The sequence below is a fragment of the Hyaena hyaena genome, unplaced genomic scaffold (genome assembly GCF_003009895.1).
Source record: "Hyaena hyaena isolate Hyena2069 unplaced genomic scaffold, ASM300989v1 scaffold_425, whole genome shotgun sequence".
Lineage (NCBI taxonomy): Eukaryota > Metazoa > Chordata > Mammalia > Carnivora > Hyaenidae > Hyaena > Hyaena hyaena.
This window is the reverse complement of record NW_024081052.1, coordinates 737,078-753,082: the sequence shown is the minus strand read 5'-3', so window position 1 is coordinate 753,082 and position 16,005 is coordinate 737,078. Positions and strand designations below refer to the sequence as shown.

At 36.7% G+C, this 16,005-nt stretch overlaps 1 protein-coding gene across 2 annotated transcripts in view; it reads left to right on the top strand.

Moving 5' to 3' along the window:
• Positions 1 to 16,005, top strand: part of FNIP1 (folliculin interacting protein 1) — a 136,089-nt gene that overhangs the window by 112,322 nt on the left and 7,762 nt on the right. The gene's annotated exons all lie outside the window — the stretch shown is intronic.

Below are 16,005 nucleotides of genomic sequence, written 5' to 3'. Positions count from 1 at the left end.
TTACAAATGCTTAAATGTGAATGCAGTTACCCTCTTAATTTCATTTTCAGGTTGTTCATTGCTTGTATTTAGAGGTACAATAAATTTTTGTATATTGATCTTACATTCTCTTGCCTTGCTGAACTCATTTATTAGTTCTTGTAGTTTTGTGTCTGAATTCCTTAGGTTTTTCTACATACAGGTCAGGTCATCGATGAATGGACAGTTTTACATTTTCCTTTCCAGTGTGGGTGGATGGTGTCTTTCTAGTCTGATAATACATGCTAGAACCTTCACTAGTGTTGCTTAGAAGTGCTGATAGTGGACATCCTTATCTTTTTCCTGATAATAGGGGAAAACATCGAGTCTTTGATGATTTAGTATGACATTAAACTATAGGATTCTTATAGGGCCTTTATCAGATGGAGAAAGCTTTCTCCTATTCCTAGTTTTTTCATCTCTCCCCCTTTAAATCATGAATGGGTGTGGCATCTGTTTTGTCTAATATTTTTTCTGTGCCTACTGAAACGAACATTGGGTTTTTCTTCTTTAAACTGTTAATGTGATAGATTACATTGATTTTATATGTTAACCAACTCTTGTATTCCTAGGAAAAAAATCCCTCTTGGTCATGGTATATAGTTCTTTCATATATTACTGGATATGATTTGCTAATATTTTGTAATGAATTTTGGAATCTATTTTCATTAGGGGTATTAGTGGGTGGTTTGGTGTGATATATTTGTCTAGCATTTAATATCAGAATAATACTTGCCTTATAGAATGAGATGGGACATATTTTCTCCTCTGTTTCCTAGAAGGGTTTCTGGAAGATTGGTATTTTTTTCTCCAGATGTTTGGTAGAATTCACCTGTGAAGTCATTTGGACCTGGACTTTTTACAATGAGAATTTTTAAATTGCTGATTCAATTTCATATTCCAGATATATTCCAGTTTTCTATTTCCTCCTGAGACAATTTTGATAATTTTTGTCTTTCTAAGAATTATTGACATTTCAGTGATCTGATTTATTTGTTGGAATAAAATGGTTCATAGGATACACTTAAAATCCTTTTAATTTCTATAAAGTCATTGGTTATGCCCCTTTTTTCATTCCTGATTCTTACAATCTGTGTTTTTCCTTTTTTTCCCCCTCCTAAAGGGAATATTAATATTCCAAAGAAGACTTATTCATGGCTTGACTTCATTATTATTTTTGTCCTATATACATCAAAGATGAATAGGCTTTGGCCCATGGGAGGAATAGGCCTGCTGTTTGTAAATTAAGTTACATTGGAACATGACCACACCTATTTATATATTCTGTGACTGTTTTCCTGCTTCACCAGCAGAGTTGAGTCACTGAGAAAGAGATCTTATAGTCCCTGAAGCCTAAAATATTTTCTGTCTTGCTCTTTATAGAAAAAGTTTGCTTATTCCTTATTCTTGTATGTCAGTTTTGTTAATCTTTTCAAGGAAACAACTTTTGTTTTCATTGATTTTCTCCATTTCTCTGCCTTTTGTTTCATTGTTTTTTTATCCTAATCTTATTAGGGAAGGGAAGAAGCTTCCCTTCTGCTTACTGTGGATTTAGTTTGTTCTTTTTTGTTCAGGTGGAAGTTTAGGTTATTAATTTGAATCATTTTTTCTTTTCACATATAGGCATTTTAGCTCTAAATTGTCCTCTAAGTACTGCTTTACCCAAAGCTCATAAGTTTTGCTATATTGTTTTCTTTCTCATTCAGTTCAAAATATTTTCAAATTTCTCTTGCCATTTCCTTGACTCATGGGTTATTTAGAAGTATGTTTTAAATCCCCAGATATTTGTAGAATTCTTAAATTTCTTGATTTCTAAATTAGTTCCATTGTGGTCAAAGAACAGACGTTGTATGATTTTAGTCCTTTTAAATTAATATATTGAGTCTTGTTTTGTGGCCCAGCATGTGTTGTATCCTGGAGAATATTCCATGTGTAGTTGAAAAAAAAAAAACAGGTGTTGTTGGGCAGAGTGTACTATAGATGTCTGGTCAAGTTGGTTGATACCCTTATTTAGGTTACTACATCCTTGCTGATTTTCTGTCTAGTTGTTCCATTATATATTGAGCATGGAGTATTGAAGTCTCCACCTTTGTTGAATTTTCTGTTTCTTTCTTTAATTCCATGTGTCACTCTAATATATATATATTTTTTTAAACAAAACCTTCCCCTTTTCAACCCTGCAAGAACAACATTAAAAAGGAATGGAGAAAGGCAACTGGGAAATCATGAGTGAGAAAATAAGGCTCAGTGAGCAAGCAACCTGCTGTGTTGGTAGTAAATTATCTAAAATTGTAAACTTTGGTGTTTTATTATATAGTCAGGAAATTTAGAAAAATCTAGAGAGATAAAAACAAAGTTTGAAAGAAAACTTATCAAAACTTATTTATTTATTCATCTATTTATTTATTTATTTAGAATAAGAGGGAGAGGGAGTGTGTAAGCAAGGCAGTTGCAGAGGGAGAGAGAGAATCCCAAGCAGGCTCCACAGTGTTAGCTCAGAGCCCGACATGGGGCTTGATCCCACAAACTGTGAGATTATGATCTGAGCTGAAATCAAGAGTCAGACACTCAATGAACTGAGACACCCAGGCACCCGAAAAATCATGTTCTTTATATTTACAAGCCATCTTGCTCAATCCTTTAACACCAATCAGATAAATACTTATACTGACATACTATGTTCTGAACATGGTGCTAATAGTCCATGAGATATATAGATGAGAAAGAAACAGTTTCTGAGCTTATTTACTCACTATTGGAGAAAGTTAGGGAGATATATGAATAAGTATAGTACAATATATTAAATAAATGCCCAAGAAAGATAATAAAAAGTAATTTAGGGTTTCATAGGAAAGAGTATGTCAGTTAATGGTGTTTGTCCTTCAAAGTACAGCATCCCTTTCTGTTTTTTTCACTTGTGTTCTCCCGGTGCCTGATGTAGTATGTAGTAAGCATTTGTTGAAATAGTTGGTTAGGAAATCCAGTGTGGATCCTTCTAATGCTCTCTGTGTCCTCTTGTCTTTCTTTATATCTTATCTCAGTTATTCAGTCTCTTTTCCCCTTCATCTGTACCTGTTAGGACACACTATGTTCTTTGATATTGTCTCTGGAAGCCTGGCTTTGGAAGGGGTGACTGTCTCCTATTGAATATAAAACATTTCTGTTTAAGGGCTTTTACTTTAGGAATAGAAGGAATAGTAATAATAATAAGCATTTAGTTTTTATTATAGCCTTAATGTGTCCCAGGTACTTAAATGTAATACCTCACCTAATTTTATGGTAATGATTTTTATGGTACTTATTTTTATCGTTCTATATTTCAGACATAGTACAGAGAGACTTTTAAGTTACATTAGATAGGGAATGGCAGAGCTAGAAATCAGCTCTGCTCTGCTTTTAGTGATGCTCTTAAGCTTTTGTGCTTAATATATGCAAAACACTGGGATACCTGGGTGGCTCACTTTGTTAAGCATCCAACACTTGATTTCGGCTCAGGTCATGGTCTTGGGGTCTGTGAGTTATGAAGTATATATAGTATATATATACTATATGTATAGTATAGTATATATATGTTTATATGGTTTTGATCATTCACCCCCTCACAAACTTTATTTTTATTCAGATTTGCCATTTATTTTTCTGCTATATAGTAAAGCAATAAAATTTGTTTTTATGTATAAATACATTTTTAATCTATTATACATGTACATAAAATGCATGTGTATCTATCTATATACACTGTGTATGTAGTATTATATTTAATGTTTTTAAAAAATATTTATTTTTGGGAAAGACAAAGACAGAGCACAGGTGGGGGAGGGGCAGAGAGAGAGGGAGACACAAAATTAGAATCTGAGGCAGACTCAGGCTCTGAACTGTCAGCACAGAGCCTGATGCGGGGCTTGAGCTCACGAACTGTGAGTTCATGACCTGATCTGAAGTCAGACACTTAACCAACTTTGAGCCACCCAGGTGCCTCTATATTTAATGTTTTGAATTCTGCTTTTGTTAGTTAACAGTTGATGTAAGAGAATTTCCCCATATTATTAACACACTTTGTAAACACTGTTTTTAAGATTTATTGGTTATTCCAATGTTTTGCTATATAGTTAGTTTTTCTAAGCATTCTCCTATTGCTCAACTTTTTTTTTCCAGTTTTATTTTAAAATATAATTTTAAAATAAAATATTAGTTTAAACTCCAACATATTAGTTTATGGAGTACAACATAATGATTTGATACATGTATATTTTGCAAAATGACTACCACAATAAGTTTAGTTAACATCTATCGCCGAACGTATTTTTTTTTTTTTTTGTAATGAGAACTTTTAAGATCTCTACCCTTAGCAACTTTCAGATATAATGCAGAATTGTTAGACTGTAACATACAGTCTCCATGCTGTATGTTACATGTCCAGAACTTATTTATCTTATAACTGGAAGTTTGTACGTTTTTATCCATTTGTACCATCTTTATCCATTTTTACCTCACCTGGTCAACCACCAATCTGTTGTCTGTTTCTGTGAGTTTGGTTTTTCTGGATTCTGTATATTTGAAATCATACTGATTTGGCTTTCACTGTTGGACTTAGTTCACTTAGCATAATGCCCTCCAGGTCCATTCATATTGTTGCAAATGGCTGAATAGTATTCTGTGTGTGTGTGTGTGTGTGTGTGTGTGTGTGTGTGTGTATCACATCTTTTTTTAGAACTTTGTTTTTAAGTTTATTTATTTTGAGAGAGGCAGACTGTGAGCGGAGGAGGGACAGAGAGAGAGGGAGAAAAGGAGAATCCCAAGCCAGAGGGGCAGAGGGAAAGGAAGAGAGGGAGAATCCCAAGCAGGTTCCATGCTGTCAGCGTGGAGCCTAACATGGGGCTTGAATCTACAAAACCATGAGATAGATCATGACCTGGGCCAAAGTCAAAAGTTGGTTGCTTAACTGATTGAGCTTAGGTGCTCCCACATCTTCTTTATCCATTCATCTGTTGATGAAAACGTAGGTTGTTTCCCTGTCTTGGCTATTGTGAATATTGGTGCAGTGAACCTCAGAGTGCAGATATTTCTTTGATAGCCTGCTTTCATGTCTTTTGAATATATGCATACCCAGAAGTGGTATTGCTGGATGATAAGGTATTTCTGTTTTTAAATTTTTCAGGAGTTTCCATGCTGTTTGCCATACATTCCTGCCCACAGTGCACAAGGGTTCTCTTTTCTTCACGCCCTTGCTGACACTTGTTACCCTCTTGTCTTCTTGATAACAGTTATTCTGACAGGTTTGAGGTGAGATCTCATTGTGGTTTAGATTTGTGTTTCCTTAACAATTAGTGATCTTGAGCACCTTTTTCTATATCTCTTGACCGTTTGTATGTCTTTTTTGGAAAAATGTCTTTTCAGTTTCTCTGCTCATTTTGTAATGAGATTGTTAGGGATATTTTCCTTTACTGTTGACTTATGAATTCCTTATATTATTTTGGATTTTAACTTCTTACCAGCTGTCTAGTTTCCAGATATTTTCTCCCATTCCATAGGCTGCTTTTTCATTTTGCTACTGATTTCATTTGCTGTGCAGCAGTCTTTTAATTTAGTTTGCTTTTATTGCCATGGCTTTTTGGTGTCAAATCCAAAAAGTCATTGCCAAAACCAGTATCAAAGAACTTACTTCTCATGTTCTTCTAGAATTTTTATGCTTTTGGATCTTATGTTCAAGGTTATAATCTGGTTTGAATCTTGTGTATGTTGTATGATAGGGAGGGTCTGGTTTCATTTTTTGCATGTTGCTGTCTGGTTTTCTCAGCACCATCTCTTGAAGAGAGTATCCTTTCTTCATTGTATAGTCTTGTCTCTTTTGTCATAAATTAATTGAGCCTTGTGTATGAATTTATTACTGGGTTCTCTATTCTCTAATGCTCAATTTTTAAAAGGTTTTCTTCCTTTTACTTTTATAAATAACACTGATACTGTTTCTGTGTTTTAAGAATTTAAGAATAATTTAGGATTATTTCTTTTAGGCTAGATTCCCAGAAATGGAATTATTGGCCAGCTTTTAAGATTAGGATTATTTTCATGTTCTTGATGTATGTTGGTTAGTTTCTTCTCCAAAAGGCAGTGCCAGTTTAAACAGCAATTTCAATTTTCTCTAAGACCAGTTTGCTCCACAACATTGTGGGTCTCATTTTTATTTTGAAAGCTAATTGAACAAACTGCCTAGTTTTGAGGACAGTACACTGAAGTTGAGTTGGTACATTTTTAGTTTAAAAGTGCAATTTACAAGGCCATGTTTGAATACTTAGTAGGCAACTGAATAATACAGTTTTGTAAAGGAGTTGAGGTATGGGAGGATCTTCTAGAGAAGAGATTAGAGAGTTTATGTATTGCCATTCTGGAAATGCCTGGGAATAAAAAGACTGGTAAAATTGAGGATGAGTGTGTACTGTAGAAGTTTTGATACTTAGAAAAGAAGGTTTAAGAAAAATAAACCCAGGACTTCATGGGGCACCTGGGTGGCTCAGTTGGTTAAGTATCCAACTTCAGCTTGGGTCATGATCTCATTGTTTGTGGGTTTAAGCCCTGTGTTGAGCTCTGGGCTGACAGTGCGGAGCCTGCTTGGGATTCTCCATTTCTCCCTTCCCCTCCTCATGCAGTCTCTCTCTCTAAAAAAATAAATTAATTAAAAAAAAAGAAAAAGGCTTTATTTTTACTTTTTCTCACATAAATTACTTTCCATTTTATGACAAGAAAGTATCTGAAGCAGGTTACGAGCTTAATTAAGATTGTGGAAGAGGCCACTACAAGGTCTGTCTTGAGAATATGCTCTCATTTACTATAGTCTTTCTTTCCCAGAAGATGATGAAGAGAAAGACTAGGATTGTTTTAAGTGAAATTTTATCAGATTAGGACATTGTATGTGACCGTCCATTAAATAAAAACAGGCAATCAAAATGAATGACTGTCACTGCCTCCAACTTTGTTTTTTTTTAAACAACTTCTGAAGCAAGTTTGAACTTGGAATTTAGGCCCCTCTCACTTGGGAGACTACCAACCTGGAACTATTTTCCTTTTCCTTACCAAAAAATAGCTTTTATTAACAACAACAAATAGATGGAGAGGCAAACCAAGAAACAGACTCTTACTATAGAGGACAAAATAGCGTGGAAATGGGAGGCAAGGATGGATGAAATCGGTGATGGGGATTAAGGAGGGCACTTGTGATGAGCACTGGGTGTTGCCTGGAAATGATAAATTATTAAGTTCTACACTTGAGACTAATATTACACTATATGTTAACTAACTGGAATTTGAATAAAAATTTGAGCAGAAAAAATAAAAAAGAAAAATCTTAGCTACATGCCTTTTGACTGAAGGACTATAAAGTTAATTTCTGAAGTGGTTTATAACCTTTTAAACAAGGTATGTTTTCTAGTAGTTCCCTCATTGTCTGTTTAGGCATTTTCTTGTGACGATAATGGATATACCCCCTTTATAATTTTAATATCCTAAAGATGCCCAGTGCTTTTGAAAGTAGTATCTGTCTTTAACAGTTTGTTACTCCACTTTGGTGTTTTGATCATACCTCCTGACTTATTTTTCTTTTATAACCATAGAGATACTTACTTTAAATATATGTTTATTGTTATCTTTCTTTTTAAGTTTTATTTCTTTATAGTTTTTTTTTAATAGTTTATTGTCAGGTTGGTTTCCATATAACACCCAGTGCTCATCCCCATAAGTGCCCTCCTCCATGCCCATCTCCCCTCTCCTCCCCACACCCAGCCGTCCTCAGTTTGTTCTCAGCATTCAAGAGTCTCTCATGGTTTGCCTCCCTCCATCTCCCCCACTATTTTTCCCCTTCTTCTCCTTCATGGTCCTCCGTTAAGTTCCTCCTAATCCTCCTATACGTGCAAACATATGGTATTTGTCCTTCTCTGCCTGACTTATGTCACTCAGCATAACACCCTCAAGTTCCATCCATGTTTCTACACATGGCCAGATTTCATTCTTTCTCATTGCCATGTAGTATTCCATGGTATAGATAAACCACATCTTCTTGATCCATTCGTCCGTTGATGGACACTTAGGCTCTTTCTATGATTTGGCTGTTGTTGAGAGTGCTGCTATGAACATTGAGGTCCATGTGCCCCTATGCATCAGCGCTCCTGTATGCCATGGGTAAATTCCTAGCAGTGCTATTGCTGGGTCATAGGGGAGTTCTAGTGTTAATTTTTTGAGGAACCGCCACACTGTTTTCCAGAGGGGCTGCACCAGCCTACATTCCCACCAACAGTGGAGGAGGGTGCCCGTTTCTCCACATCCTCGCCAGCATCTAGAGTTTCCTGATGTGTTCATTTTAGCCACTCTGACCGGTGTGAGGTGGTATCAGTGTGCTTTTGATTTATATTTCCCTGATGAGGAGGGATGCTGAGCATTGTTTCATGTGTCTGTTGGCCATCTGGATGTCTTCTTTGAAGAAGTGTCTCTTCACGTCTTCTGCCCATTTTTTCACTGGGTTGTTTGTTTTTTGGGTGTGGAGTTTGGTGAGTTCCTTATAGATTTTAAGATACTAGCACTTTATCTGATATGTCATTTCCAACTATCCTTTCCCATTCTGTCGGTTGTCTGTTAGTTTTATGGATTGTTTCCTTTGCTGTACGGAAGCTTTTTATCTTGATGAGGTCCCAAGAGTTCATTTTTGCTCGATTCCCTGCCTTTGGAGATGTGTCAAGTAAGAAATTGCTGCTGTTGGATCAAGGAAGTTGTTTCCTGCTTTCTCCTCTAGAGTTTTGATGGTTTCCTGTCTCACATTCAGGTCCTTTTTCCATTTTGAGTTTTGTGTATGGTGTGAGAAAATGATCGAGTTTCATTCTTCTGCATGTTGCTGTCCAGTTCTCCCAGCACCATCTGTTAAAACGCTATCTTTTTTTCCATTGGATATTTTTTCCTGCTTTGTCAAAGATTAGTTGGCTGTACACTTTTGGGTCCAAATCTGAGTTCTCTATTCCATTCCATTGGTCTATGTGTCTGTTTTTGTGCCAATACCATACTGTCTTGATGATGACAGCTTTGTAGTAGAGGCTAAAGTCTGGTATGGTGATACCTCCTGTTTTGATTTTCTTCTTCAATATTACTTTGACTATTCGGGGTCTTTTGTGGTTCCATACAAATTTTAGGATAGTTTGTTGTAGTTTTGAGAAGAATGCTGGTGTACTTTTGATTGGGATTGCATTGAATGTGTAGATTGCTTTGGGTAGTAATGACATTTTAACAGTATTTTTTCTTCTGACCAACAGGCATGGAATGTTTTTCCATTTCTTTGTGTCTTCTTCAATTTCCTTCATAAGTTTTCTATAGTTTTCATCATACAGATCTCCTGTATCTTTGGTTAGGTTTATTCCTAGGTATTTTATGGTTTTTTGTGCAATTGTGAATGGGATCAGTTTCTTGATTTCTCTTTCTGTTGCTTCATTATTGGTGTATAAAAATGCAACCGATTTCTGTATGTTGATTTTGTACCCTGCAACTTTGCTGATTTCATGGATCAGTTCTAGTAGGCTTCTTGTGGAGTCTGTCGGGTTTCTATGTAGAGTTATCATGTCGTCTGCAAAAAGTGAGAGTTTGACTTCTTCTTTGCCAATTCTGATGCCTTTAATTTCCTTTTGTTGTCTGATGGCTGATGCTAGGACTTCCAGCACTATGTTAAACAACAGTGGTGAGAGTGGCCATCCCTGTCGTGTTCCTGACCTTAGGGGAAAAGCTCTCAGTTTTTCCCCGTTGAGGATGATGTTGAGGCTCCCCGTTGAGGAGAAGCTGACGGCTTCTCTCATAGATGGCTTTGATGATGTTTAAGTAGGTTCCTTCTATCCCGACTTTCTCTCGAGTCTTTTTTAAGAAGGGATGCTGTATTTTGTCAAATGCTTTTTCTGCATGTATTGACAGGATCATATGGTTTTTATCTTTTCTTTTGTTGATGTGATGTATCACATTGATTGATTTATGAATATTGAAGCAGCCCTCTAACCCAGGAATGAATCCCATTTGATCTTGGTGGATAATTCTTTTTATGTGCTGTTGGATTCGATTTGCAAGGATCTTGTTGAGGACTTTTGCATCCGTATTCATCAAGGATAATGGCCTGTAGTTCTCTTTTTTTTGGGATCTCTGTCTGGCTTGGGAATCAGAGTGATGCTAGCTTTATAAAATGAGTCTAGAAGTTTTCCTTTGATTTCTATTTTTTGGAATAGCTTGAGAAGAATCGGTATTAATTCTGTTTTAAATGTCTGGTAGAATTCCACAGGAAAGCCATCAGGGTCAGGGCTCTTATTTGTTGCAAGATTTTTGATAACTGATTCGATTTCTTCACTCGTTATGGGTCTGTTCAGATTTCTTATCTCTTCCTGTGTGAATTTTGGTAGTGTGTGTGTGTTTAGGAATTTGTCCATTTCTTCTAAGTTGTCCTGTTTGTTGGCATATAATTTTTCATAGTATTCCTTGATAATTGTTTGTATTTCTGAGAGGTTGGTTGTAATAAGTCCATTTTCATTCATGATTTTGTCTATTTGGGTGCTTTCTATTTTCTTTTTGAGAAGCCTGGCTAGAGGTTTGTCAGTTTTGTTTATTTTTTCACAAAACCAACTCTTGGTTTCATTGATCTGTTCAACTGTTTCTTTGGTTTCTATATTGTTTATTTCTGCTCGGATTTTTACTATTTCTCTTCTTCTCCTGGGTTTGCGGTGCTGTTGTTGCTCTCCCTCTAGTTTCTTTAGGTGAGCTGTTAGATTTTGGACTTGCGCTTTTTCTAATTTCTTGAAATAGGCCTGGAGTGCAATGTACTTTCCTCTTAGGATTGCCTTTGCCACATCCCATAGAGTTTGGATTGTTGTATTTTCATTTTCATTTGTTTCCGTATATTTTTAAATTTCTTCTCTAATTGCCTCATTGGCCCATCCGTTCTTTAGTAGAGTGTTTTTTAACCTCCATATTTTTGGAGGTTTTCCAGACTTCTTCCTGTGATTGATTTCAGGTTTCATCTCATTGTGATCTGAAAGTGTGCATGGTATGATGTCAATTCTTTTGTATTTATTGAGGGCTGATTTATGTCCTAGTATGTGATCTATCTTGGAGAATGTGCCATGCGCACTTGAGAAGAAAGTGAATTCCATGGCCTCAGGATGTAGAGTTCTAAATATATCTGTCAGATCCATCTGATGCAATGTGTCATTAAAGTCCATTGTTTCTTTAGTGATTTTCTGTCTGGTTGATCTATCCATTGCTGTAAGTGGAGTGTTAAAGTCCCCTGCTATTAGCACATTCTTATCTATAAGATTGTTTCTGTTTGTGATTAATTGTTTTAAATACTTAGGTCCTCCCATATTCAGTGCGTAGACATTTATAATTGTTAGTTCTTCTTGATGGATAGACCCTGTAATTATAATGCCCTCCTTCATCCTTTTTTACTGTCTTTAATTTAAAGTCCAGTTTGTCTGATATAAGTATAGCTACTCTAACTTTCTTTTGACTTCCAGTAGTATGATACATATTTCTCCGTCCCCTTACTTTTAATTTGAGGGTGTTTTCCAGTCTAAAATGGGTTTCTTGTAGACGGCAAATAGGTGGATTTTGGATTTTTTATCCATTCTGCTACCCTATATCTTTTGATTGGAGTATTCAGCCCATTTACATTTAGTGTTATTATTGAAATATATGGGTTTAGAGTCATTGTGTCGTTTGTGGGATTCATGCTTGTGGTGGTGTCTCTAGCATCTTGGCGTTCCTTGCAACATTTCTCTCAGGGAGTCCCCTTCGGGATTTCTTGTAGGGCTGGCTTAGTGGTGACAGATTCTTTCAATTTTTTTTTTTTATTTGGGAAAACTTTTATCTATCTTTCTATTCTGAATGACAGGCTTGCTGGATAGAGGATTCTTGGCTTCTAATTTTTTCTGCTCATCACATTGAACATTTCCTGCCTTTCCTTTCTGGCCTGCCATGTTTCAGTAGATAGGTGTGTCACCACTCTGATAGGTCTCCCTTTGTATGTTAGGGCCCTTTTCTCCCTAGTTGCTCTCTGAAATCTCTCTTTGTCCTTATATTTTGTCAGTTTCACTGTGATATGTTGTGTAGAAGATCGATTGAAGTTACGTCTGAGGGGAGTTCTCTGTGCCTCTTGAATTTCAACATCTACTTCCCTCCCCAGGTTGGGGAAGTTCTCTGCTATAATTTGTTCCAGGTCTCCTTCAGCACCTTTCCCTCTTCTTCCTCTTTTGGGATTCCTATGATACGGATATTGTTCTGTTTGATTGTATTGCTGAGCTCTTGAACTCTTCTTTCATGTTCCTGGATCAGTTTATCTCTCTTTTTCTCAGTTTCTTCTTGTTCTCTAATTGTGTCTTCTAAATCACTCATCTCCTTTATGCCTCTGTAATCTGTGTATTGGACGCCTCCAGTTAATTATGTATCTCATTTATCGCATTTTTTAATTCTTCATAACTATATTTAAGCCCCATAGTGTTTGTAGCCATTTCTCTGATGTCCTCCATGCTTTTTTCAAGCCCAGAGATTAATTTTATGGTTATTGTTCTAAATTCTTGGTCAGTTATGTTGCTTATATCTGTTTTGAGCAGTTCTTTAGCTGTCATTTCTTCCTGGAATTTCTTTGGAGGACAGTTCTTCCGTTTTGTCATTTTGGTTAGCTTTCTATCTCTTGATGGTTTTAAATCTTGTTGTACACTCTCCCTCTGTGAGTTCTGCTGTCTTAGAGAGGGCTCTTTGACTTTTCAGGGCCTATCTGTTCAGGAAGTGTTTTTTAAATGGTGTCTCTTGGTTTCTCTTGTTGAGCGTTTGGTCGTTTTGTTTCCCTACTGGTAGTGGTATTTGGGACTCTCCACCATGTGTAGTTTGGCTTGTTTATTGAGGCAGCCGCACTTATGAGGTTTTTTTCCCAGTGTATTCTGTCTTTGTCTCTTCCCAAACTTCTGTGGCTCAGTGTCCTATGACTTCAGGCCTTCTCTGTTTGAGAGATGGGTGCAAGTGAAATGCATGGAGCTCCCTACTTCTCCGCCATCTTGCCGGATCCTCCATTGTTTTTTTTTAATTTATTTTTGCGACAGAGAGAGACTAGCCTGAGCTGGATGGGGCACAGAGAGAGGGAGACACAGAATCTGAAACAGGCTCCAGGCCCTGAGCTGCCAGCACAGAACCATATTCGGGGCTCGAACCCACAAACCATGAGATCATGACCTGAGCCAAAGTCGGACACTTAACCGACTAAGCCACTCTGGCGTCCCTATTTATTTTGAGAGTGAGAGCGAGAGCGAGAGAGAGAGAAAGAGTGTGCGCCCAGGTGCACACTTATGCATGTGAGCGAGTGGGGGAGGTGCAGAAAGAGAAACAAAGAATCCCAAGCAGCTTCGCTGCTGTCAGTGCAGAGCCTGATGCAGGGCTCGATACCAGAAACCATGAGATCACAATCTGAGCTGAAATCAAGAGTTGGACAGTGAACCAACTGAGCCACCCAGGTGCCCCTGTTATCTTTTTGCTTAAATTGTATGCTATACCTTACATCTTTATATGTATGTACCATTTCCAGAATTTTATTTCAGTAATTAAGTTGATGAATTGAGAAATGTTATATTCTTGGTAAAAGTTGAGTTAGAAATATTTGAGTACTATTTTATAAAAAATATAAATTTAAGAGTTTCGTGGAAAGTTTGCACAGTGTATCTTTACAGGCTTTTTCTTTGCTATACTCTTTTTCCTCACATTTCAGTATCACTTTTCACTAATTTAGTCACATGCATCTACTTCTTTCTTTTGAGTCTTCTCATGATATTGTCTCTTGTAGAATTATTCATATTCCTCTCTGGTTCTTTACAAGCAATCCAATCCATACATAAGTTATGTCCCTTCTGTAAAACTCCTAATCACACAGAACCCATTAGTGCCTTCCTCTGCTACCCCCCACTTGATGCTTATTTTGTCTATGACACATAGGTCGTTTTTATAGCAAGTTGTATTTATTTTTATCTCCCACACAGGACTGTGAGCCCCATGGTCTTTGTTTGCTTAGCATCAAGCCAAAAGCTTTAGTCAAAGTGATTATTCATTAACAGAGGCAAAGGAATATCCTTTGGGTGTGCCAAACCTGGGTTTCCCAAGGAGCAAACCTACATTCTTTGCTATAAAATGTGGTAACAGTACAAGTTTGAAAGGAAAAAGGCCACTGAGTTAAAGTATTTCAAATGACAGTTTTCAATCTCCATTTAATTGCTGCTATTCCCATATGATCAGTAGTAAATAAATCCTTACTTTTCAAACATAGAAAGATATTGAAATACTGAGCATGTAGGAGCATGCTTGTAGGAGCATGATTTCTTTTTTCTTTCTCTCTTTCTTTAGGACTGTTATTTCTTTTTGATAGTAGTGCTATGTACTTGATTGTCATTTTTGATATTTGTGTATAAAGCATAAGAGGCCAAAAGGGCACATCCATGTGCTTGTGGTCCTTTTAATAGTAATATGTTAGTTAAAAATATTTTTCATTTTGCTTAAGCTTTCTAATTATAAAAGTGTCATTTAGGTAAATGCTTCAATAAAAATTCAAACAATATAAAGATACACAAATGCAAAAAGAAATCCTTTTTCGTACTCTTAATATTCCTTACTTCTTCACAGAGATCTTCAAGGTGGATTTTGTTTTGGGTATTTTCATTCTTTTCTTTACACATTTTCATTTAGATATAGATGTTAGTTTTAAAAAACATAACTGGGATATAATATGTATAAGTGAGTGTGTATGTGTGCATGTGTTGGGGTGTTTAATGACTTTTTTTCCCCTACTTAACTACATGTCTTGAAGAGTCATGTTAGTGCTTGGTGATTTGTTTCCTTTTTAATTGCTATATTCATAATGTGGTTGTATATTAGAGAAAAATAGGAAAACTCAGGGAACATAGGCAGCAAGATATTTCATGTAATCAAGTGATAGCCCCTGATGTGCTCAAGAAAATCAATGTCTAACAAGGTGGGAGAGTTAGCATAGAACCTTACCATTAACTTGTTTATGTGAATTCCTTTTGGAGCTATTTTTAAATCTTTAGCTCTTTCAAGGTAAAAAAAATACTTTCTTTCAATTGCCTGACACTCAGTTGGCACTCAGTAAAATCACTGAATGATCAAAAGACTGGTGACAGTTAACTTCTGGATTAAAGAATACGGTGTTCAGGGGGCTGCCTGGGTGGCTCAGTGCTTAGGTGTCCAACTTCACCTTAGGTCATTTTCTCATAGTTCGTGAGTTCAAGCCCCATGGTGGGCTCTGTCCTGACAGCATGGAGCCTGGCGACTGCTTTGAGTTCTGTGTTTCCCTCTCTTTCTGCCCCTCTCCCACTCATGCTATGTCTCTCTGTCTCTCTCCCTCTCTAAATTGAATAAATATTCAAAAAAAATAAAAAAATACAGAGTTCGGCAAACTGATGGTTACCAGAATGGAGGTGGGTGGAGAGATGGGTGAAATAGGTGATGGGAATTAAGGAGGGCACTGGGGATGAGCACCAGGTAATGTTAAGGAAGTGTTGAATCATTCACTTTGTTGTACACCTGAAGCTAATATTACACTGTATCTTAACTAGAATTCAAATGAAAACTTAAAAAAAAAAAGAATACAGAGTTCTGGTAATGAATTTCTTTTTTTTTTTTTTTTAATATTTTTATTATTTCTGGGGGAGAGAGAGAGAGAGAGCGTGAGCAGGGGAGGGTCAGAGAGAGAGGGAGATACAGACTCTGAAACAGGCTCCAGACTCTGAGCGGGCAGTCAGCACAGAGCCTGACGCGGGGCTCGAACCCACCAACCGCGAGATCATGTCCTAAGTGAAAGTTGGACGCTCAACCGACTAAGCCACCCAGGCGCCCCTCTGGTAATGAATTTCTACCAGTGATGATTTAAAATTTTTTTTCTAATAATGATTTCTATAAGATATCTCAGGGTATTTGTTACTGAGT